Below are 24,311 nucleotides of genomic sequence, written 5' to 3'. Positions count from 1 at the left end.
GAATACACCCCAGACAGGAGGTGAAATCCTAACCTCACTGAAGCCAAGGAGAGTTTTGCTAATGCCTTCAATGAGGCCAGAGTTAAACCCATCTAGTCTGATTGCTATTTTTACATGTACAAAACCAGAACCTTAGATAAACTCTGCATCTGGCCCCTCCTCACCTGAATGATTCAAAGGACTGGATCTTGTTTGAAATTCAGTAGATCAGAATGCAATCGGCCCATCCTCGTGAAGAAGTGCGACAGAGAAATCTATAATGGCTGCCATCCAAGAAAAAAATGTTGAGGTTGATTCATGACACTGAATAGGTTAGCGAAAGAAAGACAATGAGAAACCACAATAAATTAAAGTTTAAAGGCCCTCTGGATAACTTAAAGGCCCTCCTGATAAACCTTCTTGGCAGCAGGTTTAACACTCTAGTTTTCAGATTGCTTCACATTCCTTTTGATGGAATTCACTCCTTTTAATTCTTCTGTGGGTGGTCTTGACATGTAAACATGGAATCATTTATAATTGGTCTACAATAATTTATTATTATTCCTGCCCTGGAAAAAAAAACCCAGCCAGACTAATTTCTCTGCAGCCTATTTAGCATTAATGGGCAACAAAGGTTCAGCCTCAGGATACCATGCATCATAATCTATCACGAACAAGAGAATTTATATCCATGTTTGCTGCACTCCAGGAAGTCAGTGCAAGGACAGCAATCTCAAGCAAGCAGATTACCTTTGCTTCTGGTACCTTTAGTTAAAGTCCAAGTACTCATTTACAGACCCCAAATTTGGTTCCATGCTAGGAATTTATGCATCTGCAAATGACTATAAAGGAAACACCCTGTTGCAAAATCAGTTGCGTTGCGTAAAGGATGTGGGATTCAATTCCAGTGATCCCCAGTTGTTGTGACCCCTGTGATCTTTGGATCCAAAATTGATTTTAAAAACCATTTTGGTGCAGATGTGTTTACACTACAAATTAAAGATGAAGGAAACTTATCAGGTCAACTAACCCATGCCTTCACAACTCAGGAGCGTTTCTTTCAGAACGGTTTAGTGACTTGCTTAGTCTGCTTTTGTATGTTTCAACTGATGGGGATTCCCACTACATCGCTATAGCACATCTCACCATTGTGAGGTTTACATGGTAATCATTGTGCATACTAGGAGTAGTTACTCTAGTTATTTATCCTTTCCCCACCCAAAACAATTCCTCTCACTCCTTGCATTCAATAAACTTGCATTGTTCAATTACAGTTCCCTGAATTGGATTAGCAAAGCCTCTTATCGTATGCGCAATTGTTTACATTTTCCTCATAAGACCATGCTTTCAGCCCTTTAATCATTTCCTTTTCTTTGGACACCATCTGCCTTATATAAGTTTCTGGTAGTAAAGTGCCTCAAGTAGAAAATAGTTTTAATTTTCAAATTACCCCATTCAAAGAAGTGATGTTTTGCTTGACATGAGAACATAGTTTATTCCTTTTTTGGCCAAATCCTGAAACAATTACACACCCAAAACTCTCATTGGCTCCCATGGAGGTTTTTGCATCCATAAAGACTGCAGAATTAGAATTTGAATTGTGTCTTATGGTATGATCTTTGTAGGTATTTATCCCTCATTGCCACAGTATGTGAGTACTTCAATTGTTGGTAGATTTTGTGTCACCCTGTGAGATAGGGAAGTTCTCTTTTCCCCATTTTACAGATGGGCAGCTGAGACACAGGCCAGAATTTCAAAAAGAACTCAGCACATTGAAATCAGTGTAACTCTGCTCTGTGTCTATAAAGGTTGACTCTCCTAGGCCAGGGCTTAAGTCTTCTAACCTGCCCTAGAATGCACCTATACTGGGAGAAGAGAAGGAATTGGCATGTGAATGGATGGTTCTGGTGATCTGATATCCTGGATTGAGCTCAGGGATGTGTCTCAATGTGTGAATTCAGGTCAATATTTTCAGAGGCCTTAGAAGACATGAACATTTAATGAATAATGGCTTGATTCACACTGTACTTGAATTTATTTTTTAGATTTAAAATGTCTTTTGTCCTGTGGAGCTGTTGAAGTAAAGTGATTACTATAAATGTTGCCAGGAATCATCATCTGTGGTCCTTTAAGCACAAAGCACTTCTAATGTAGATTTTTCTAGCACTCTTTATATACGTTTCAATATGTATCATTAAACAAAAGTTGTGATTAAACAAAAAAAGATGAAAAACTGAGGTGGGGTTTCAACCATTTGAGTTCTGTTTATATTCAAGTATCCTAATGGGCTGTATTATAATCCTGCCTATTTACAGTCAGATCTGCCATGAACACCAAGTCAGATGCACAATGGGCTTCATTATGCTTTAGAAAATAAGTACATTAGCCACAGCAGAGGAGGGCAGTAGTAAAAGGGTACCCTAAATTCAACCTGCCTCTTTCAATCATGTTGAAGTTTGCTTTATATAGGGAATCATAGAAATGTAGGGCTGCAAGAAACCCTGCACTGAGAGAGAACCAAGTATACCTAGACCATCACTGACAGGTATTTGTCTAACCTGTTCCGAAAAACTTCCAAAGACGGGGATTCCACAATCTCCCTTGGAAGCCTATTCCAGTGGTTACCTATCCTTATAGTAGCTAGCTGTTCCTATCTAACCTAAATTTCCTTTGCTGCAGATTAAGTACATTACTTCTTGTCCTACCTTCAGTGGATGTGCAGAACAATTGATCACAGTCCCCTTTATAACAGCCCCTCACAAATTTGAAGACTTATCAGCCCCCCTCAGTCTTCTTTTCACAAGACTAAACATGCGCACTTATTTTAACCTTTCCTCATAGGTCTGGTATTCTAAACCTTTGGTCATTTTTGTTATTCTCCTCTGGATTCTTCCAATTTATCCATATTTTTCTTACTGTACTGGACATACTACTCCAGCTGATGCTCACCCATGCCAAGTAGAGAGGGACATTTATTTCCCAAGTCTTATATACGATGTTCCTGTTAATACACCCCAGAATAACTGCATCACATTGTTGGCCTATATTTATTTTCTGATTCACTAATCCCCTGATCCTTTTCTGCACTACTACTGCCTAGTTAATTATTCCCCATTTTGTAGCTGTGCATTTGATTTTTCTTTCCTAAGTGTAGTACGACACATTTCTCTTTATTGAATTTAATTTTGTTGATTTCAGGCCAGTTCCCTAATTTGTCAAAGTTGTTTTGGATTCTAATCCTGTCCTCCAAATTGCTAGCAACCCCTCTTAGTTTGGTATCACCCACAAATTTTATAAGCATACTTTCTTCTCTGTTATCTAAGTAAAGAAAGATAATATTAAATAATACTGGCCCTGGTATTGATCCCTGAAGCACCCCTCTAGAAACCGCCCTCCCCCCAGTTTGACAATGAACCATCAACAACTGTTCTTGAGTATGGTCTTTCAACCAGTTGTGCACCCACCTAATAGTAATTTCATCTAGACCACATTTCTCAAGTTTGCTTATGAGAATCTCATGTGGGACTGTGTCAAAAGCCTACTAAAATCAAGAGATATTACACCTACAGCTTACTTCTTCCACTAGGCCAGTAACCCTGTCAAAGAAGGATGTTAGCTTTGCCAAGAACAAATCAAGCTATGTTGGCTAGTCCTTATAATCCTAATACTCTTTAAGTGCTTACAGATTGATAGTTTAATGATTTATTCCATTATTTTTCCAGGTATCGAAGTTAGGCTGAGTGGTCTATAATTCCCCAGATCCTCTTTGTTCCCCCTTTTAAAGATATGTACCATGCTTGCCTTTCTCTGGTTCTGAGGAGCTCTCAAAGATAATTGCTAATGGTTCTAAGACTGCTTCAGCTATTTCCTTAAATACCTTCACGTGAATTTCATCCAGTCCTGCCGACTTAAATACATCCAAATATTCTTTAGCTTGTTCCTTCCCTCCTTTAGCTTGCACTCTTTTCCCTCCTGTTGTAAATATTAATTGTGTTAAGTATCTGCTCACAAGTTACCTTTTTAGTCAAGACTGAAGCAAAGTAGGCATTAAAAACTTCAGCATTCTTGATGTCATCTTTTATTAGCCCTTCTTCCTTTTCTCTTACTCCTAATGTATATATAGAACTTATTAGCTATTTCATCTTTGCTAGGCGAAACTTATTTTGTACCTTAGCTTCTTGTTTTGTTATTGTGTGCTTGTACTATTCTGCTATACTCATCATTAGCAACTGGGTAATGTTTCCACTTTTTGAAGGATTCCTTTTTCATTTTCAGGTCATTCAAGACCTCCCAATAGAGCTACATTGGTCTCTTACTATTATTCCTATCTTTCCATTGCATCCAGATAATTTGCTGTTGTACCTTTAATATTGTTTCTTTGAGAAACTGCCAGCTCTTTTGAACTCCCTTTTCCCTTACATTTTCTTCCCATGGGACCTTTCCTATCAGTTCTGAATTTGTTAGTCTTACCTTTTTTTGAAGTGCATTTTCCTTATTCAGCTGTTCTCACTCCTTCCTTTCCTTAGGATCCATGAAATGATAGATTTCATGACCACTTTCAAGCAAATTGCCTTCAACCTTCAGATTTGCAACCAATTCCTCCCTGTTAGTGAGAATCAAGTGTAACATGTCTGTCCCACAGATTACTTCCTCCACCTTCTGAAACAAAAAGTTGTCCCCAATACATTCTTAGAACTTACTGGAAATTTTATGTTTTGCAATATTACTTTTCCAGCAGATGTCTGGGTAGTTAAAGTCCCCCATTACTACTAGGTCTTATGTTTAAATATTTGCTACTTGTTCTAGAAATGCTTCATCTATCTCCTTCTACTGATTTGGCCATCTAGGCAGTGGTTTTCAACCTGTGGTCCACAGAAGCCTGGGGGTCTGCAGACTATGCCTAAGATTTCCAAAGGGGTCTGCACCTCCATTCAAAAATTTTTAGGGATCCATGAATGAAAAAAAGGCTGAGAACTATTGGTCTAGAGTAGACCCCCACCATGACATCTCCCATGCTTTGTCTCCTCCTTTCATCTTTACCGAGAGACTTTCAACTGGTGTGGCTCTCACCTCTTTCTGGACTCAGAATGTGTGTACACACACATAAGTGTGCACGCACACATGCACACACGCAATGTGCCAGACATTTTTTTGGGTTAGGTCAAATTCCATAAAATATAGGGTGGTTAAAATGATACATGGGTAATTTAAGTGTCTCTCAAATGACTGCTCACTCTCAATACAATATAGGTGGTAAAGACTAAATTTGCATCCTGCTTCAGTTATCAATATTTCTGAAGTGTGAATGTAAAGAAGAAAGATGGCTATTTTTGCTTGGCCTCTAGCTGCTACAACAATTCAGTGTTAAATAATACGATCTTTACCTCCAGTAAGAACTTTCAACTACAATAGGTTCTTAGACTCATTGGAGTCAAATTAGATTGTCTAGTCTGATGAACTATTCCCTACAATATATATTGTCTAGGCCTTTTTTCTATCTAATTTTAGATGCATCTAGCTTTCATTGCATCCCTTCAGAAACCATTCCTTAGACCTGTAGATCCCATTATCAGCCATATTTTCCTGTTAAGACTCATTCTTTCTTTTAATTCTCATGGTAATAACCAATATTGTGTAGCCACAGCAAGGCTAAGGAGACAATCCACAGCCTAAATCTCGTTTTTATAATTTCTTTTTTTAGTAGATTCAGTCCAAACTTTCCTGTTTAATTTTAACCAGTCACTCTTAGGGATTTCCCAAGGGGATAGAAGAACTAACAATTGCTCTCCCTTCTTAGTGTCTTGAAATGCAATGGAAAAGGGAAACTTCTTTAAAAGTTTGATATTTAGGGTCATGTTGAATGGCCTTGCAGTTAAACATTAATGTGACGCTGAAGGCATGCGATCCATTTAATGGAGGTTCTAATTCAGATACTGTGGCCAAACTATGCATTAGTTCCTAGTAGAAACAGGTAGCAGGGGCTTTAAAGCAAATGAACACAGGATCTGCTAAATGTGTTTCTAATTGTCTGAGTTTAATAATTAATAATATAGCTATAGCTGGCAAATTTTTCTTTCACAAGAATGATAATTGTGCCAGTGTATAGCGTTGTCTGAAATTACATTTGTGAAGTGCTCCAGGCACTGGTCTGTACATGCTAGGAGACAGCATTCTTCTTGATCCAGGTTTTTTTCTGTATGTCATACCTTCTAACAGCTTCCTACTTATTAGATGCTACTATAGCACAAAAGGGCCAAAAACAGGTGTGATGCTCCATTGTGCTAGGTGGTCTTCTACCCCCTGTCACTATGGGGGCACCTATTTCATCTCAGAGCATAAAAAGAATCCCTGCTTTTCCAGGTTGCTGCCACTGAGAGAAGCTCTGGCTCAACCGCTGCTACCTCTGTTCTGTGCTTCAACCCCTGTCAGCTCCTTCCCTGAGTCACAGAGATGGGGACTTTGGAGAAGAGGCAGCCACCTCGTAGCTCCCTCCCGCCTCTGTTCCAGCGTTTGAGGGAGGGGAAAGAGATTTTGAAGGGCTAAGTGGAGCAAAGAGACACAGGGGTAGAAAGGTGATGAGAGACCCCTGTGAGGGCAAGGAGGAACTAGGGGATAGGGGCAGTAAGGGAATGGCGAAAGCCTCTTGGAGGTGAGAGCCCTTGGGCAATCAGGGGAAGCTGGGAGGAGAGGGAGTGAAAGACCCATGGGTGGAGAGATGGCACTTGCAGGGAGGAGAAAGAAAGAGGGGTCAAAGTATGCCAAGGTGAAAGGAGAGAGAGCGACAAATGCTGGGTGGGAGGGAGAGGGACAAAATGGGGCAAAGGGTGAGAAAGAAATGGGGAGAATCCACAGGGGAGGTATCTATCTGTGGTACTTATAAGGCTCCCATTATTGTAGTACATGAGCATCTCACACTTTTAATGTATTTACAGAAAGTGAGGAGGCTCAAGGGGGTAAGGAAAGGTGCTAGATGGAGTCTGAAGGAGGGAGAGTTAATAGGGCCTTGCATCAGAGTTCAATGAGGATCCCTGTGGATATAAAATTGGGGACTAGTTTAAGGCAAGACGACAAGTATGTTTGAGAAACCATAGGAGGGCAGATGAGGGCCTCTGTGATAAGGACATGTATTTGCATAGGTTAGCGTAGGGCCTGATCCCAAGCCCATTAAAGTCAAGGGGAGTCTTTCCCCTGGCTTCAGATCAGTGCTATATGTGCTATAAGAAGTGGACTTCTTAATAAAGATCTGATGGTTATGCAGGGGCTTGTCATAGCACCCAAGTGACAAACCATATGCACCCACAGCAGCTACATTCAATACAGGCTTGATGCTGCATCTGGATTCTAGACTGTAAATGCCTCAGAGCAGGGACTGTCTTGATATGGAGTTAGGCACATTTATTATGTTTGATGGGTTTTCAAAAGAGGCCAAGGGAACTAGGCCCCCAAATCCCATTTAAAGAAACAGTGTAACAAGGGCAGGGACAAGAAGTGGCCAGGACAGAGGTGCTTCAATACAATGCAGGATTCATTCCAGCCCACTGCAAGTCAGGCACGGTGGCTAACCCAAGCCTGGTTGGGAGCTAATCTCAGCGAGTGGCAGCTACTCAGAGATGTGTGCTTGAGGGCCACAAGTGCCTCAGTTTCCATCATATATACAGGAAACACATGTGCTTAGTGGCTAGCTACCGCGTGATATCAGCTTCCCTCAGCATAGTTTTGTCCTATTGGATTGTGTGTAAAAAGAAAACCGGTTCAGCAGTGCCACAGTAGGTACAGCTCACCTCACAGATACAAGCCTCTTCTGCAGTCAGGTAAGACCAAACCTTTTGAGCTGTAGTCAGATAAAATATCTGGACAAGGAAGACTCAGTAGCCATTTGTGTATAACTGTTTATATAAAGAGGGTGAGGAAAGCCCTGCTGGCAAAACCACTGTTTTCTCCAAGGTGCCTGAGTCACTTGTTTTTAGGTGGTGGAAGTCACAAGATCCAAGACTTCCAGTCTTATTCTACAGCACAAGGAGCAACAGTCTCAAGTTGCAGTGGGGGAGATCTAGGTTGGACATTAGGAAAAAGTTTTTCACTAGGAGAGTGCTGAAGCACTGGAATGGGTTACGTAGGGAGGTGGTGGAATCTCCATCTTTAGAGGTTTTTAAGCTGCGGCTTGACAAAACCCTCGCTGGGATTATTTAGCTGAGGTTAGTCCTGCTTTGAGCAGCGGGTTGGACTAGATGACCTCCTGAGGTCCCTTCCAACTCTATGATTCTATGATTCACAGAAGCTGTTAAGGTGTGGGGTCACATGCTTGCAATTTCTCTTTCAAAAACAGAATCAGCACTCCAGAAATGTAGATATGAATGCCACATACAAAAATAACTGTACAAAAAAGGACTCCATGACTGTATTTTGGAACGAAAACTGGCCTAATTTAGAGATTAGATTCCCCCCCAAAACAAATGAAAAACTCAATGAAGCCTAACAAGCCCCATGCTAGAAATAATTTTTAAAAAATGTAATTTTAAGTCATGGGCAAAAACTAGCCATGAAATTAAGAAATTAGAATGAAGCAAAGGATGGTTAATTTAAGAACAAACTTAGCTTTAGAAGAGTGCTTTTCTAGTGACAAAGAAATCTGTGTGCTATTACAAAGAATACTGGTAATTGTATAGTTTCCGATAGTGGAGATAACTATGGAAGAGGTACAAGATGGATCAGAAATCCACCATCATAACACAAGGGAAAAATAGGACTGTCTTATCTTTGAAACAATGAAGTTTTGCAGAAGTAACAACCATTAGTAGATTGAGAGGGGGAATTACTAGAAATACGGACCTTTCCTGGTACTAAGGACACATTCATAAATAATTTATTAGCTCTTCTTAAAAGTATTAATACATGTGTAGCAAGGCGCTGTGGCCTTCCTCGGAGCCTAGACCCTACAGGCCAAATTACCCGGCAACAGAGGGGCGGCGCCAAGGCAGAAAGAGGAACTATAAAAAGGCCGGCTTAGCAGCTCAGTAGGGAGGAAGCTGCTGCCGGAGGCAGACATGTTTTCCTGGAGGCTGCGGCCTAGGTCTGACCCAGACCCAGCAGCTGTTTGGAGCAACCGCCCCACCGAGCGGAGCATCCAAAACCTGCCTGGATTGCTGGGCCCAAGTGACTGGAGAGGGCCACCCGAGACTCCTGGGGGGGAAATACCCCCTAAGACCAACCCTGACCTGGAGGAGCTGCCTGATGCCGGGGACACCTGGGAGTTGCCTGAATCCTGTGGAGGAACCCATGGGACCCTGTGATCTGGAGGAGCTGCCCTCCACTGATGACACAGAGTAGTTCCTGGACCTGCTGCTGGTTGACAGTGAGGGACTTGTGGGACTGCTGCTTGCCTTCTACCTCAGCGACCCAGAGTCTGCTTCCTGCAGCTACCCGGGGACAGAGTGGGAGGAAGTGGCCCAGGGACAGCCAACTAGCAAGTGGCTGAGACAGGGGCTAAAACCCATCAGCGTGTTGCAGCCAGAGCCCCACTGACTCCGTGGCAAACAGCTTTGCTACTGATAGGGCCCTGGGCTGGGATGCAGTGAAGTCGGGTAGGGCTGCGCCCCCTACCCCCTTTCCCTAACCTCCACCTGCCTGCAAGGCCAGGGGCCCCAGACTATTTCACAAGCCCCACCCGTGGAAGGCCGGAGCTGCTGACTCCGGGAGGGAGTGCTACCCTCTGCGTTTGGGAGACAGAGGATCCCGAGCTCTACTAGCTCCACCTGCCTGCAAGGCCAGGGGCCCCAGACTATTTCACAAGCCCCACCCGTGGGAAGGCCGGGAGCTGCTGACTGCCCAACCAGCCCTGCCCGGCTTGCGGGCCAGGGACTTCAAACTGCTTGCCTGCCCCACCCTGCCTGGTTTTACCAGCCCCACCTGTGGGAAGGCTGGGGGCAATAGACTGCTTTGCCTGCCCCACCCTGCCTGAGGGCCAGGGGCATCTGACCGCATGCTAGCCTGCCCCGCTGGGGCTGGGGCTAAAGACTTGTAAACAGGCACTATTTATTCCACTAAAGGAAGGTGCTGTGGCCTTCCTGGGAGCCTGGGCCCGAGGAAGGGTCGCGATGCCCCAGCTGGACCGTGCCACCGGCCTACAACATATTTGAATAAATGGTTAATCAACTCTTTCAGACTATTATAGAATCCTGCTTGATATTCCTTTGCTTTGGCTTTCAAGGATCACATGTTTCTTAGCTACCGCAGCACACTGGGAACTCAAGTTCGGTTAGTTATCTATCATTACTCCTAGATTCTTTTCAGTGACATTGCATTCCAGGATATCATCTCCCATCTTGGAAGTGTAATCTCAATTCTTTGTTCCTTAGATACAGGATATTGGATTTGGCTACTTATGCAATGCTAAACTCTGATCTTTTATTTAGCTGTGATACTTTTAGCAATTAAGAAACTTTAGCCCAAAGAAGGGTACACTCAATGATTGCAATAACTGTGAATCACCCTTCTGTCAATACCCAGCAAGATTCTCTCATCATAGATAGATTATCAACAGCAGTTAATAGAAAGGAGCAGGCTTTCCCAGACTTGAAGAGCAGCTCTGTGTAGCTCAAAAGCTTGTCTCTCTCACCAACAGAAGTTGGTCCAATAAAAGATATTACTTTACCAATCTTGTCTCTGAAGCAATCCAGGTCATTCTGTATAATTGTCCTGTCTCCATCATTATGTACATCTCTATCTACAAATTTTACCAGCACTGATTTTATATATTCTTTCCAGATGATAGATAAAGATATTGAAAACCATTGGGCTGAGATTAGATCCCTGTGAAACTCCTCTAGAAACACTCCCATAGGAGGTAGGATTTTTGTGATATATCAGTTAACCATTTTTAAGTCAATTTAATACAGACTAAATTGATTTCCTGTAGTGCTACATTTTATCTGACTGACATGCAATACAGTGCCTTACACAGGTCTATATTACAATCAGATATGTCAACCAACCTTGCTATTTCATTAAAAGTGACATCGGGTTTGACAAGACTTATTTTCCATTTTGATTGACATCAATTATGCCACCATCCATTAAATCTTTACCAGTTGAATCACATATCATCCTTTCCATGATTTTACCATGATCAATGTGGGGTGCTCCATGGTGAATGTTGAGCTGTTCCACAAAATGTGGTTTATGCATATGATTTCTGAAAAGGATGTGTTAGAACATTAGAGTGACCAGATGGTTTCAGCACAAGTGGATATAGTCAAAAGAATAGTGATTGTGAGCCATTGAGGCTGAATGAGCCTAACTGCTAACAATGGTGCAACCTTCACAGGCTATTTGACTGAGCGGGAAGAACTACACACACAAAAAACAGCCAGAGGCTAAAGGAAGATGTCACAGCTAGGTCCTGAAACAAAGACCATTGAGCAATCTAGTAACAGGGGGCCAGAAACATATGGGATTTAAAAAACAAACACACACAACCCCTTCCCTGCCCCTTCCCCCCAAAAAAACTAGTTTCCCTAAAAAACAGAAAAAACCCAATACTCTGAAAAATGAACTGGGACCAGGTTGCATCCCAAGACTTTGTGGCTTCCTTAAAAGAACAGAAGTTGTGCATGTTTTTTCCTGTAACCCAAGAAGGAACTTCATTGAATTTAGCTTGCAGTGAAACAGATGATTTGATGAGTCTAGTTATGTTTGGAGAGTATTTGTTGTTTTGAAATTATTTTCTTGAATGCTTTGTTCCATTTGCTGATTAAACCTACTTGTTTTAAGAAGGCTGTTGGGCCCAGATCCACAAAAGGGCATGGGCACCATGATGCTGAGTGTTGTAACACCTAACTTCCAGGTGCATAAAAAACCCCACTGCAACACAATTGCAATCCACAGAGCCTGAGTTAAGTATCTAGGCTCCTTATAGAATGAACGGGAGACAGACCCCTTAGAATACAATTAACAAAAGCCAGCACGCTAGGCAGAGAACCGCCAAAGCTAGCCAGTGGGAGATGCTGACAAGAGGGATGTGTGCTAAGCGCTGCCCCTCTCTCACAGAGATGGGTTCCTAAGTCTGGGCCATAGTGAGGCACCTATCTCTGCCAATAATTCATGAATCAGTAACTCTTCTCCTGGATGGAGTCAGACAGCTTGGGCACCTATAGTGCTATTGTGAGAAAGAGTTAGGCGCCACCCTTATGCCATACAAAAATGGTTGGAGGAGGTGGTGCTGTCCACATCAATTTTAGCGCAGATATTTTTACAACCCTGAAGGGCCACCCGTGGTTAGAGCACTCGACTGGAATGTGGGAGACTGATGGGGTTCCCCAGGCTGCAACCTGAAAACTGGTATTGCTGTCCCCTCTTCAGTCTTCAGCCTGGGCTGTCCCTCACAATGCCTTGCTAGGAACAAGTGGTAACCCTCCTCCACCCCCAGCGCTATCATCATCTAGCTCAACTGCATGCAGAGCACCACACCGAGTTGGGTCACATGACTGTTAACCTGGGTTGTCTCTCATTCCATGATGCTGTCAGCAAGCCACACTTACACAGCCATCTACAGGAAACCCTACAGTGCCAATTATCCCCCGCACAGTTTATAAGAACTGCATGAAAAGGAGTCTATCCCCAAAATTATATTAGAAGTCTGCTCCCCCCTCATTGTGGGGAAGACATGTAACAGCTTCTGTTTCTGAGAAATTTGTCTAAACACTTCACTCAAAGACACACTGGTTAAGACAAAACATTAAACTTGTTTATTAAATACAGGAAAAGAGCTTTTAAGCGATAATAAGTGGCAAGTGTAAAGAGATTCAAAGTAGTTACCAAATGAAATAAACATAAGATCGCTGTCTAAATTCTACAGACTAACAAGTTCTTGAATTAACAATGTTTCACCCTTGTTAGCTGGTACAAGCAGTTTCTTAAATGCGGGCTGGGCAACCTTCCTTGCCTGGGACTCCCCTCCCCCTTTCAAAATCCTTTTGTCTGCCAGATGACCTTTTCGACTTTCAGTTGAATGGGAGTGGAACCAAGTGATGATGTCACAATCCCCCTTTTATAGTCTGTTTCAGCTTGCTAGAACAATTGGGCTTGTGAGCTATGAGGTCATCCTCATTGGTCAGTCCAGCCCCATTGCGAACATGCTTCTTGCAGTGAAGCCTTCACTGTAAATAATTCCTTTTAGTGGAATCTATTCTTGAATGGGTGAAAGACAGCCATTAATGCTATCTGGCCACTCCATTCTTGAGCCTGAAAGGCTGTTTGTGGGAGTTTCCCGCCTTGTAACATGTTCTAATAGCATTTACAAGAACATTTTGTAACTTCACATACTATGGTAGGAAATGCAATCCAACAGGATAGTGAAGTTTAGCAGATCAAGACTTAAAATACCAAACAAGGCAAACTTTGTATAGAACATTTCATAATTATATGACATTGGTCAATATGGAGTTTCTGGGGTTTTGTTCTTAGACACAGGATGTCACAGAGATGCAGGTTCAATTCCCCCCTCTTAGGAGGATTGGGCGAAAGGGTTTGAACAGGGGTCTCCTACCTCTCAGGTAAGTGCTCTAACCACTTCCGAATCTGGGATTCTGATGTGGGACTCCCTCATTCTCTGCTGTTGAAGTTGGTCCACTATGGATAAATAAATAAAGATTTATTGGAGCAGGGGGACCAGATTCTGGGTCTCCTGCCCAGCTATGTGCCCTAACCACTGTATTACAGCATCATTCCTCCCACTGACTATTTAACTGCCTGACCACATAAATATCACATGCTTTAGGAATTATTTTGAAGAAGTTGTCTGGCCTGTGTTCTACGGAAGGTCAGACTAGATGATCACAACGGTCCCTTCTTGCCTTGGAATCTATGAATCCACAATGGAGCCGCTTCAAAAGGAGAGATTGAGGGACCTCTCCCCGCATCAAAATCCCATAGCTCAATGATTAGAGAGCTCTGAGAAGAGGGAGAATCCAATTCAAATCATTCCCCCCCTCTGCCTGAGGGGGGCATTGAATATGGATCTCCCACATCCCAGTCAACCAGCTCCTCCTCTAGATGGATTTTGAATGGCACCCAGTCCAGCAGGTGGCTTCTGAACAGGACTATTGGATCAGTCCCCATATGTGACTTAGGCATTTGGCCACCTGTCTTCTCTGGGTTTGTCACTTGCGCCTGGGTTTAGGCAGGAGAAAGGTGTCCAGATGGAGGCAGCAGTGCATGTGCCCAGAGGCAGAAACCTAGGCACTGAGGGAACTTTTCCCCTGAAAGCTTAGGTGCTGAGTGAGTTTAAGCACCTATTGGGTTCAGGATCAGGAATGGAGCTCCTCCTGTGCCGGGACAAGCTGGGCTGCAGCAGATGACAGCTCCTCTGGACCTAGGGCCACTGGGGAAGAGCCAGGTCCTCCAGCTGTGGGAGGTGAAGCCCCTCCAAAAGCAGCTACATTTTTATTCCTGTACATGCCCCTTCTTCTGTTGAACATCCTCTCTAGATACTGAAGGAATAAGTAGTATTTCCTTATCTTTGTAAGATCTGAATACATCATCCTGCTTCTTTTCAAATAGAAAACAGAAATGTATTGAACACTTCTGCCTTTTCTGCATCAGAAATTAGTTTTACCATCCTGATTTAGTATTGGACCTATTCCATTGGTAGGATTGATGTAGTAGAATAATTATCTTATTGCCCTTAACCCTACTGGCCATTGATTTTTTCACTGATAGCAATGAGAACAAATCAGCAGTTAGCTTTAGCTTCCCTTCTCAATTGCCTGCATCATTTTTCAGATTAAAATCCTCTATGATTTTTCTTTCTACATATTATAGGGAGATGTTTAAGGAGATGCTCATCCTGTTCCTTTGGGTTGATTAGGTGGTCTATGGTAGTGGATCTCAACCTTTTTTCATTTGCAGACCCCTAAAAAATTTCAAAGGGAGGTTACTGTTCTATGGTAACGGCAACCTATCACAGACTCCTTAGACATAGTCTGCGGATCCCCGGAGTCTGCAGAATACATGTTGAGAACCACTGGTCCATGGCAGATCCCATCAATATTCCTTCTTGTGATGTATCAGTTAGAACATGGATCTAAGCGTTCCAGGTCCTGTCCTTCTGAAGTGTCGATAACCAAAGCAGGTACTAGGAGCTGATGTAAAGTGCTACCCTTCACACTCTCTTTCCTAAGTAAAGGTATATGCAGTGGCTTGAACATTCTAGTTATGTCATTCATGTGACTCAGCCTATATCAGCAGGGCCCTGTAGTCTCTTTGTGGGTCACCACTACAGAAGCCCCATTTGAACTCTCCTGCAGTGTGCTGGGTGAGGTCAATGGGAATATTCACAAAAATTAACCATCTGCATACGTGTTTTCAGGATTAGGGCCTATGGTCCCTAGCTGGGAACTGTAACAGACATATCGTCTATGGATCAGGCACAGCAGGGGATGCTTAATCCACCCTGAACTCTAAGGCCCAGATCCACAAAGGGTTACACCTGCAAGATGGACTGATGGAAGGATGAAGTTCTAAATATCTCTGGCTAAATATCTCCAGCTGTGTTTTAATGGCTACACCATTAAAAGCAACAGCATTTCATGTGCATTGTTCAGCATTAAAGCAAGACCCTTTGCAGAAAATTTTGAAACTTATTTCTAAACTAAATAATCTGACAGCTGAAGGTAGTCAAATAATGTACCAACTTTTTTTTTTTAAGAGAGGTGTTCTAATAATCAGCATTTTCCCTCCTAAATTCAATACATTTTCAGCAGGCACTCATTAGTAGCATAGGAGTCTGATTAAAAGCAATAGCTATTTTTTTGTTCATTTCAATGAACACCATTCACTTCAATGGTTTTTAGTTCAATCCAATTAGTCAGTGCAATTTAGTCTGCTCAATGCAAATCACCGGGTTTTAATTGAATCCAATTAGACAAAAATCAATAGAAGTCAATTCCAACTAATTATCCTCTATATAAATCAATTGCATTAAATTAAAATCAATGAGGATCTTATTTATTCTAACGACTGACCTGTTTATTTTCAGATTGTATGAAAGGGGCCCACACACAGTTCAACTTTTGGCAAGCATCTCTCAATTAAAGGGGATATTTTCCCCCCATAGCCAAACAAAACAATTACAGAAAAATATGTAAACTGAATAGCATTTTCCTTTAAGATCACCCTCTACCACAGGCATTTTCTACTTTGGACCAGCAATAAAGTCAATCTTCTACCTCACAGACAGCAATACATGTGCATAAATAGATATTTGAGAACTGAGCTCTGCCGGTGGACTGGACAAGCTCCTACGCGTTTTAAAATTTTTACTTTTATCTTTGAAATTTGCCCCCAGGTTTAAGGAGTGGTTGTACTCTGAAAATCAACTTGAAGTGAGTAGGACTTACTCCTGTGCTTAAAGTTAAGCATGTATTTCAGTACCTAATGGGCCAGAATACTCATTGCAAGCTAGAGCCCAAAGATCATAAGCCGTTCAGGGCAAGGATTCTCTCTTATGGTGTGTTTCTATAAGGCATAAAACAAAGGGATCCCTGACCTTGGTTGGGGTTTCTATGAGTTACTGTAATACGAATAAATAATAATAGGTTACAATGTAGGACTTGCCTTTCCTGAAGGAGAGTAAACCTCAATTTTGGTTTTTATTCCAGTAAATTCATTGTGTAGGACATTGGCAGACGTCAAATACAAAAGGAGCGTCAAGGTAGTTGAAACAAATGTTCTGGACATTTTAGAGGCTGGGAACTCCAGAAGTATCTGAGAGAGTCAGGTGCCCAACTCCTGTAGGAAGTCAGTGGAAGTTGGGTGCCCCCTCCCCACCCTTGTTTCTTAATGTTTTCCCTGCTCTACGAACGGTCTCATCCAACTTTTGTTGAATAGTATGGAAAATCCTCCACTGAGGATAGATTGGGCATCTAGGGAATATGGACTTGATGAAGGAAGTAAGAATAAGAGAAGGCGAGGCTGAAACGAACAAAGAGGCTAGAGAGTTTGACAGGTCACCAAGGAGTGAGTGATGGAACGAGAAATGAGTGATAAAGGACAGCATGTGATGATGACTCGCTAGAGAGAATTCAGAGACAGTAGAGAGCGAACAGTATTGTTCCCAAGGAGATCTACTTCATGAGTGCTAAAACACACCTCCTGACTCTGTAGTACTGGAGTGCTTTCACAAGCAGAAAGAGTGTAATTTTCCAGTTGATGCTTGGAAGCAGACAGAGCTCACCAGATTAAGATTTTGATGCAAAATCAGATTTCAGCTGAGAGTTTTAGGTTCACCCAGGGGAGTCAATGGAGACCAAAATCTGACCCAAAGAAACTGTTTGCATTAATCCCTGTCAATTAGCTGGAAGCCTCTCAGAAGTTTCCAAAAAATATTTGGGTTGCCTAAGGAAGGGCAGTCACATAGGGTGTGAAAGAATTCACCCACCTTGTGGTTGTGTGTGATGCAGCAGATTCTTTCCCCATCTGGCACACTCTGCTGACAACCAGTCCAACCCTTCGGTGGTCTTTCTTCCTAACTCGACCCTCGGACCAGATCATGTTTAAATCCACGCTCGTGGGGCATCAAAGTCCCAGAAAGGTCCAGTGCTGTACAAAAGATCCTCAGCCCCAAATCTGGACCCCCTGGCCTTGCACCCGCATAGCTCAGGGCTTTCAATGTCCTTATACCCTTATTTCAGGGGCAGGGGGAAAGGAGGGGAGGGCTTCACATCACATTCTTCAGTGGTTGGAAGGGAAATCTAGACTTCCCACTATACCAATTTTCAGCCTAGGGAAACAATAGCCAGCCAAGGTCTGCCATTTAACTCCTTGCTGCTGCCTTCCTAGACTTCTTCCTACACAGCTTCACTCAGGCCTTCTCTCCCATAGTCTCTCTAGGTTAACCCTTCTTGCAGGACCAGGACTCTATGTCCCTCCCCTGGAATCCCCCAACAAACTCCCAAACCATAACATATAAACAAACCCATTTCCACCCTCCAGATACTTGACCTGATGTCCCAGGCAACTTTATCATGCTCTGTTCCACAACTGAATGCTTCCCAGGAGCTATTCTGCCTTCTACCAGGGCTTCCCAGCACAGCCTTTTCCACTCCAGTGGTTGTTCTGTCTCCCCCCTAGCCTCCTATTAGGCTTCTCTATTAAGGAGAGGATACCAGAGTTTCCTCTCCCCCTGGGCTTCCACCTTGACCCTCCTGGTCTTCCAAAGCCCAGAGAGTAATTACAGAATTCCTTCCCCCCCTCCTTACAGCCCATTTCTGCTCTAGACTTCCTGTCTATAAACTGACTACCCAACTCCTCCCCCAGCTGAGAGTGATTTTTTAATCAACCTGGCCCCCCTCCAGGTGCAGCCAGAGGCCTAATTCACCTGTCAGGCCCACATTAACCCCTTCAGAGCCTGTGCAGGCTACACACCACATGACATAGGGAATGAAAAACCTAGTCTTTACCACTGATATCAACCTTGGCAACCTCAAATAGTCTGTTGGATTTCAGTCAGATTCACAGTATCCTCTCAGGATATTTCTCTGAAAACTGGAACTGGAGCCACAACCCTTTCATGGAATCATTTGCTTGCTTGAGTTACGTAAACAAGAAATAAATAAATAATTATAAGGATAACAACCAGCAATAATAATGCCCATTACATAATGAGCAAAGAGGAGGCAGTCTTTCCTAGAGTGTGAAGCAGCTAGTCTGCAAGACTGCAGCTTCTTGCAGAAAACCATATGTTTAGCTTTCCAAAATATAACTCTTAGACTCGGATTTTGGCAGGTTACATAAAATGCAGGGTTTCTATACATTTGGAATTATTCTGGAATAATCATTTCCAATGAATTCCATGTGTGGATGCTCTTATTGCAGAACAGGGAACTCTTATTCCATACGTTGAGTCAATCAGGAATAGTGAATCTGTTTTATATTCTCACACTATTTTATTCTGGATTAATTTTCCTGTGTAGGCAAGCCCACAGTTTTAAAGATTTGCTGGCTATTTAGGTTTTAACATATGTACATATTTTGGTCATGTGCCATTTTCTGAAATCACACATGGTGCAATTATGTATTGCTAGCTGCCGTTTTGCACCTCTCTACTGACCTTCCATAAAGAGACGCTTCTATATGGAGTGATGGCACAATTCAAAAAGAAATGGTCTCTGACTAAAAAATGGGAAGAGCAAAGCTGCGAGCTTGATTGCAGAAAACAAAGATTCTTCTAACTCTGGCTTTTATTGTTGTATCCAATCCATTATATTTTCATTTTTAAATTGGAGACAGCTACAATGTTTTGGCTCTGGAGCAGTGAATGTGTACAGTGGCTGATATTTTTAGGGGTGAAGACACACCACTCTACACATAGACTGGTCACTATGAATAGATAGATAGGTGGATTAGTTGGTTTTAGAAAACCCTTACCACATGCCCTTTTGTTATCATGGACACCCAGAATTAAAGAGTTACATGCTAAGACTCTGAAGGAATGGCAAGTATCACACCCATTGATTAACAGCTTAAAATAGGTTGTTCATGATGAGGTGTGAGAGACCTGACACTGGGCCCCAGAACAGCACCCGACTCACAATAACACTGCAAGAGCTCGTAGCTCTAGTATTGAGAGGGTTGAGCAGAGGGATGCAATGCTTCCTGTGAAGATGGGATGGCCAAGCGAGAAGGGGTTTCTTGCCCCTCTCTGAAGACATCAGATCCTGAGTTCTTGAGCCCATCCACACGGCCACCTACCAGCCCTGGGCACTTCAAAGGATCAGGACAGAGTCATATGGATGATAGGAGCAGACAGAGTTGCAAGACAACTTCTTCTCTTCTTCTGTCTGATTTCTCCTATGTAGTATGATAAGTAGAACTGGGGAAATAGCGTCAGGTTTCGGGAGGGACTTAGTTTGGTGGGGCAACAGGAATCAATCATCAGTCATCTTGTGTAATACAGTTATATTTCCTGCCTCGTACATCACTTATTGTCAGTGAAACAGCCTGTGTCCTTCTACATGCAGCCATTACGTACTCACTCCTTTTAAACCACAGTGTTCTTGCTCATGCTTAGTAGTAAATTAAACCCGAATGCACAAAAGGAGTTAGGCACCTAGAAAATCATAGCAATACTCAGATCCTGAGTTAGGTGTCTGAGCTCCCATACAATGAATGGGGAAAGAGATGTACTGTAGACTGCAGTTCACAAAAGCCAGCATGGTAGGTGGGGAGCTGCCTACGCTAGACAATGGGAGATGTGGATGAAAGGGCATCTCTCTTTTTTCTCTCTCTTCCTTTAATGGGTCATTGAAGAGGGAGGGAGAGAGAAGGACTCTACCACCTGGTGGTTAGAGTACTCACCTGGGTGGTGCGAGAACTAGGATCCAGTCCACCTATTCCAATGTCTTTTTAATTAGCTAAGCAGAGTGCAACAGCTTTAACAGGAAGAACTGAGGGAGCCCCATATGAGAATATCCCACATTCCAATGGCTAGAGCGGTCACCTGAGAGGTGGCAGATTCCTGTTCAAATCTCCCACATCCCAGGTGAGTGCCCTGCCCAATGGGCTAAACATTATAAGGGAAGTCATCATCTTCTTCTTCCCTTGGTTCAGGGAGCACCTCCCAGAGCCCCACACATGACTTAGAGGGCTGACTGCCTGTCTTCCCTTAGTTTGTGAATCGATCTGGGGCTTAGATGGGAGATAGGCATCCGGACAGTGGTGCTCATTTTGAGAAGCAAAAGCATGGGCATGTAGGGAACATTTACTGTGAAAACATAGCGGCTGAATGCATTGAGCTACCTACAGGATTCAGTGGAATTTTTGTGCATCATCATGGCTCCTTACTTGTACTAATTTCTTTTGTGCATTCAGGCCTTTCTTCTCAAACAGTCGCACTGATTTCAGTAGGAATCCTCATGGAGTAGGAAGCTACTCATCCTGGGTAAGGTTACCGTGATGGGACCCTGACATTGTAAATATAGAAATAGCTATGAAATTTAAGATGAGTCCAAGGCCCTTTATAACAATGGATACAGATCCTTTTTTGAGATCCCATTGAAGAGGCTTATTTATTAAGAAAGAAAAAGGATTGATATTCGACTACCAGTGAATATGCAGCACAATACAAGAAATACAGTCAACCTTAAATGTCAGAAATGTTTCTCCTTTTCAAGCATAGGCAAGATTGCTAAGAATTTATTACCAGCCTGCAAAACAACTGTTTCAGAGGACAGTGGAATGCACAGACCAACGCAGATAAATGGGTTCAGAGGAAAAAAAATGTGTTTCCTAAACATTGTCAATAAGGAACATAACTTGAAATGACAGCTGGGCTAAAAACAAATAAAACAAGTTATCCCTGAATATTTTATCCACAAAATGGATATGTATTTACAAAAGTTTTGTGTAACAGATAAGCAAACTACAGGAAAAAGCATGTCAATCATATTTTATTAAAATCTAAAATTAATCAAATACATTATGAACATTCAAGTATCTGCTTGCAGCCTCTACCAAGAACAAGGCCCCATTGAGCTCAGTGTTGTGCATACACATAATAAGAGAAAGCCCACATGAGGTGGGAGATGAAACAGAGGTTATGTGACTTGCCCAGGGTCACCCAGGAGTTCAGTGGCAGAGCCAGGAATGGAACCCAGGTGTCTTGAGTCTGAAGTTTGAGCACAATCCACTGGACTGTGCCACAAGTAATAACAATTATATCAAAGACTCTGCTGTAAATAGTGGTTCATCTACTGGCGCATTTTACATATAGACTATAGAAGAGTAAAAAGAAGTAGCAGAGGAATAATCAGATGGAAAATGATGACTTCCTTTATCCCACCAGGCTCTTCTTTCATAGATTCACAAAACATATATAGCATAACACACTTATATAGCATAGGCAGACCAAAGTAGGTCTTTTGACCTTTACATCTCACTCTCTTTCTCTGCTTAACTGGCTCTCATCAATAAACTCATGACCAGGATGCTAGGGTGAAGTTCACACAAGCCCTATGCAGCACTTAACACCCACGTAAACCCTCAGACTAGGTGGCCTTCTTCTGGCCCTCTGTGCACTGAGGACCATTTCACCAGCTGCTGCACTGAGTGGGTGCACATAGCTGGGCTGATCTTTCATTATCCAGGAACAGAAGAACATCGGAACAGCCATAGTAGGTCAGAGCAGTGGTCCATCTAGTCCAGTATCCTGTCTTCCGAGAGTGGCCAGTGCCAGATGTTTCAGCCTGGTCCACACTAGAACACATCCACGCTTTAACTATGTCAGTCATTGGTGTGAAAAATCCACACCCCTAAGTGGCTTTGTTAAACTGACTTAAGTCCCTGCGTATACAGTGCTAGGACAATGGAAGAATTCTTCTGTCAGCCTTGCTACTGCACCTTGGGAAGGTGGATTACCTACACCGATGGGAGAATCCTTTTCATTGGCATAGATAGCATCTATGTTCAAGTGTTACAGAGGCACGGCACCCCTGTAGTGTATAAGTGTAGACAAGCTCTTCAGAGGGAAAGAACAAAATGGTAATTTTGAGTGATCCATCTTCTGTTGTCCAGGCCCAGCTTCTGGCAATTGGAAGTTTAGGGACACTCAGAGCATGGGGTTGCATCCCTGCCCATCTTGGCTAATAGCCATTGATGGACCAGTCCTCCATGAATTTATCTAACTCTTTTTTTAACCCACTTATAATCTTGGCCATCACAACTTCCCCTGACAACAAGTTCCACAGGCTGACTGTGTGAAGAAATACTTTCTTGTGTTTGTTTTAACCCTGCTGTTTATTAATTTTATTGGGTGACTTCCAATATTATGTGAAGGGGTAAATAACATTTCCTTATGTCTTTCTCCATACCATTTATGATTTTATGGACCTCTAATATACCACCCCTTAGTAGCCTCTTTTCTAAGATGAACAGTCCCAGTTTTTTTAATCTCTCTTCATTTGAAAGCAGTTCCATAGCCCTAATCATGTTTGTTTATCTTCTCTGTACCTTTTCCAATTCTAATATACCTCTTTTTGAGATGGGACAATCAGAATTGCGAACAGTATTCTAGGTGTGGGCATGCCATGGATTCATATAGCAGCATTATGATATTTTTTGTCTTATTACCCAGCTCTTTCCTGACGGTTCCTAACATTCCATTAGCTTTTTTGACTGCCACTGCACATTGAGCAGATGTTTTGAGAGAACTATCCACAGTGTCTCCCAGATCTCTTTCTTGAATGGTGACAACTAATTTAGATCCCATCATTTTGGGATTACGTTACTCAGTGTGCATTTCTTTGCATTTATCAACATTGAATTTCATCTGCCATTTCAGTTACCCAGTTTTGTGAGATCCTGTGACGGTACGCATGCACCTCTCATGAATGCCTCCTGTTGGCCAAGTGTGATCCCGTATGCCTTCCTTTTTTTGGTGCCCCATATCGACTGTTGCCCTCATCAGGAGGGTCTTCCATGGCTCAGCCCTCTGCCTAAGTCACACAGTCAAACACATGAACAAACTGCTTCTGGGGTTAAAGGTCCATGAGGGCCTGTCCCTGTGCCCTTGTTGTCTGCAGCCCTGTCTCTGGGCTCAGTTCTCAGCCACTTCTGGGCTAGCTTTAAGTCTGTCCCTGCCCTAGTGTGGAGCAGTACCCCCAGGGCTTTCTCCCAGGAGACTTCACATCTTTAGCAATTCTTTGGTGTCCCTTTAAGTCCTGCCCTTCACTTGGGCCTCTAGAGCAAGCCTTACCTCTTTTCAGGACTTAGTCCACCCTGCCAGTGGTTGGTCGAGGGACCCAGGCCCACCCACTACCCTGGGTCCTGACCCAGGGACCCTACAAATAGCAGCTACGTGCTGCTTCCTTTGTCTCCATTGCTGCTGCAATTATTCCCTGAGCCAATTCCCATGTAGCCCCTTTCTCATTACCCTTACTTGAGGATTCTCTGTTCCCTGCTTGAGCAAGATCTCTCCAAGACCTCCTGACCTGGAGCATTTCACAGCTTTCCAGGACTTCTTCTCCCTTCTGGTTCCAGCCAGCAACTGACCAGCTCAGTCCCTGCAGCTCTTTTTAGCTGAGTGTACTGTGCTCTGATTGGTTGCTTTCCTGCAGTCTTTCTAAGAAGGCCTGGAGGACCCGCCTTCACTGCTTCTTTTCCTGTGGAAGGGTGTGTGGTAGGACCACAAGGCCTCCAGCAGAGGCATCAAAGGGCCTGGAACACCCTGTCATAGATCCCGTTATAATTGTTCACACTCTACTTTGGACTTAACTATTTTGAGTAATTGTGTATCATCTGCAAACTTTGCCACCTCACTGTTTACCCCTTTTCCCAGATGA

This window comes from Emydura macquarii, unplaced genomic scaffold, assembly GCF_026122565.2.
Source record: "Emydura macquarii macquarii isolate MOO-44397 ecotype Brisbane River unplaced genomic scaffold, CSIRO-AGI_Emac_v2 contig_369, whole genome shotgun sequence".
Classification (NCBI taxonomy): Eukaryota; Metazoa; Chordata; order Testudines; family Chelidae; genus Emydura; species Emydura macquarii.
This window is presented reverse-complemented; position numbering follows the sequence as displayed.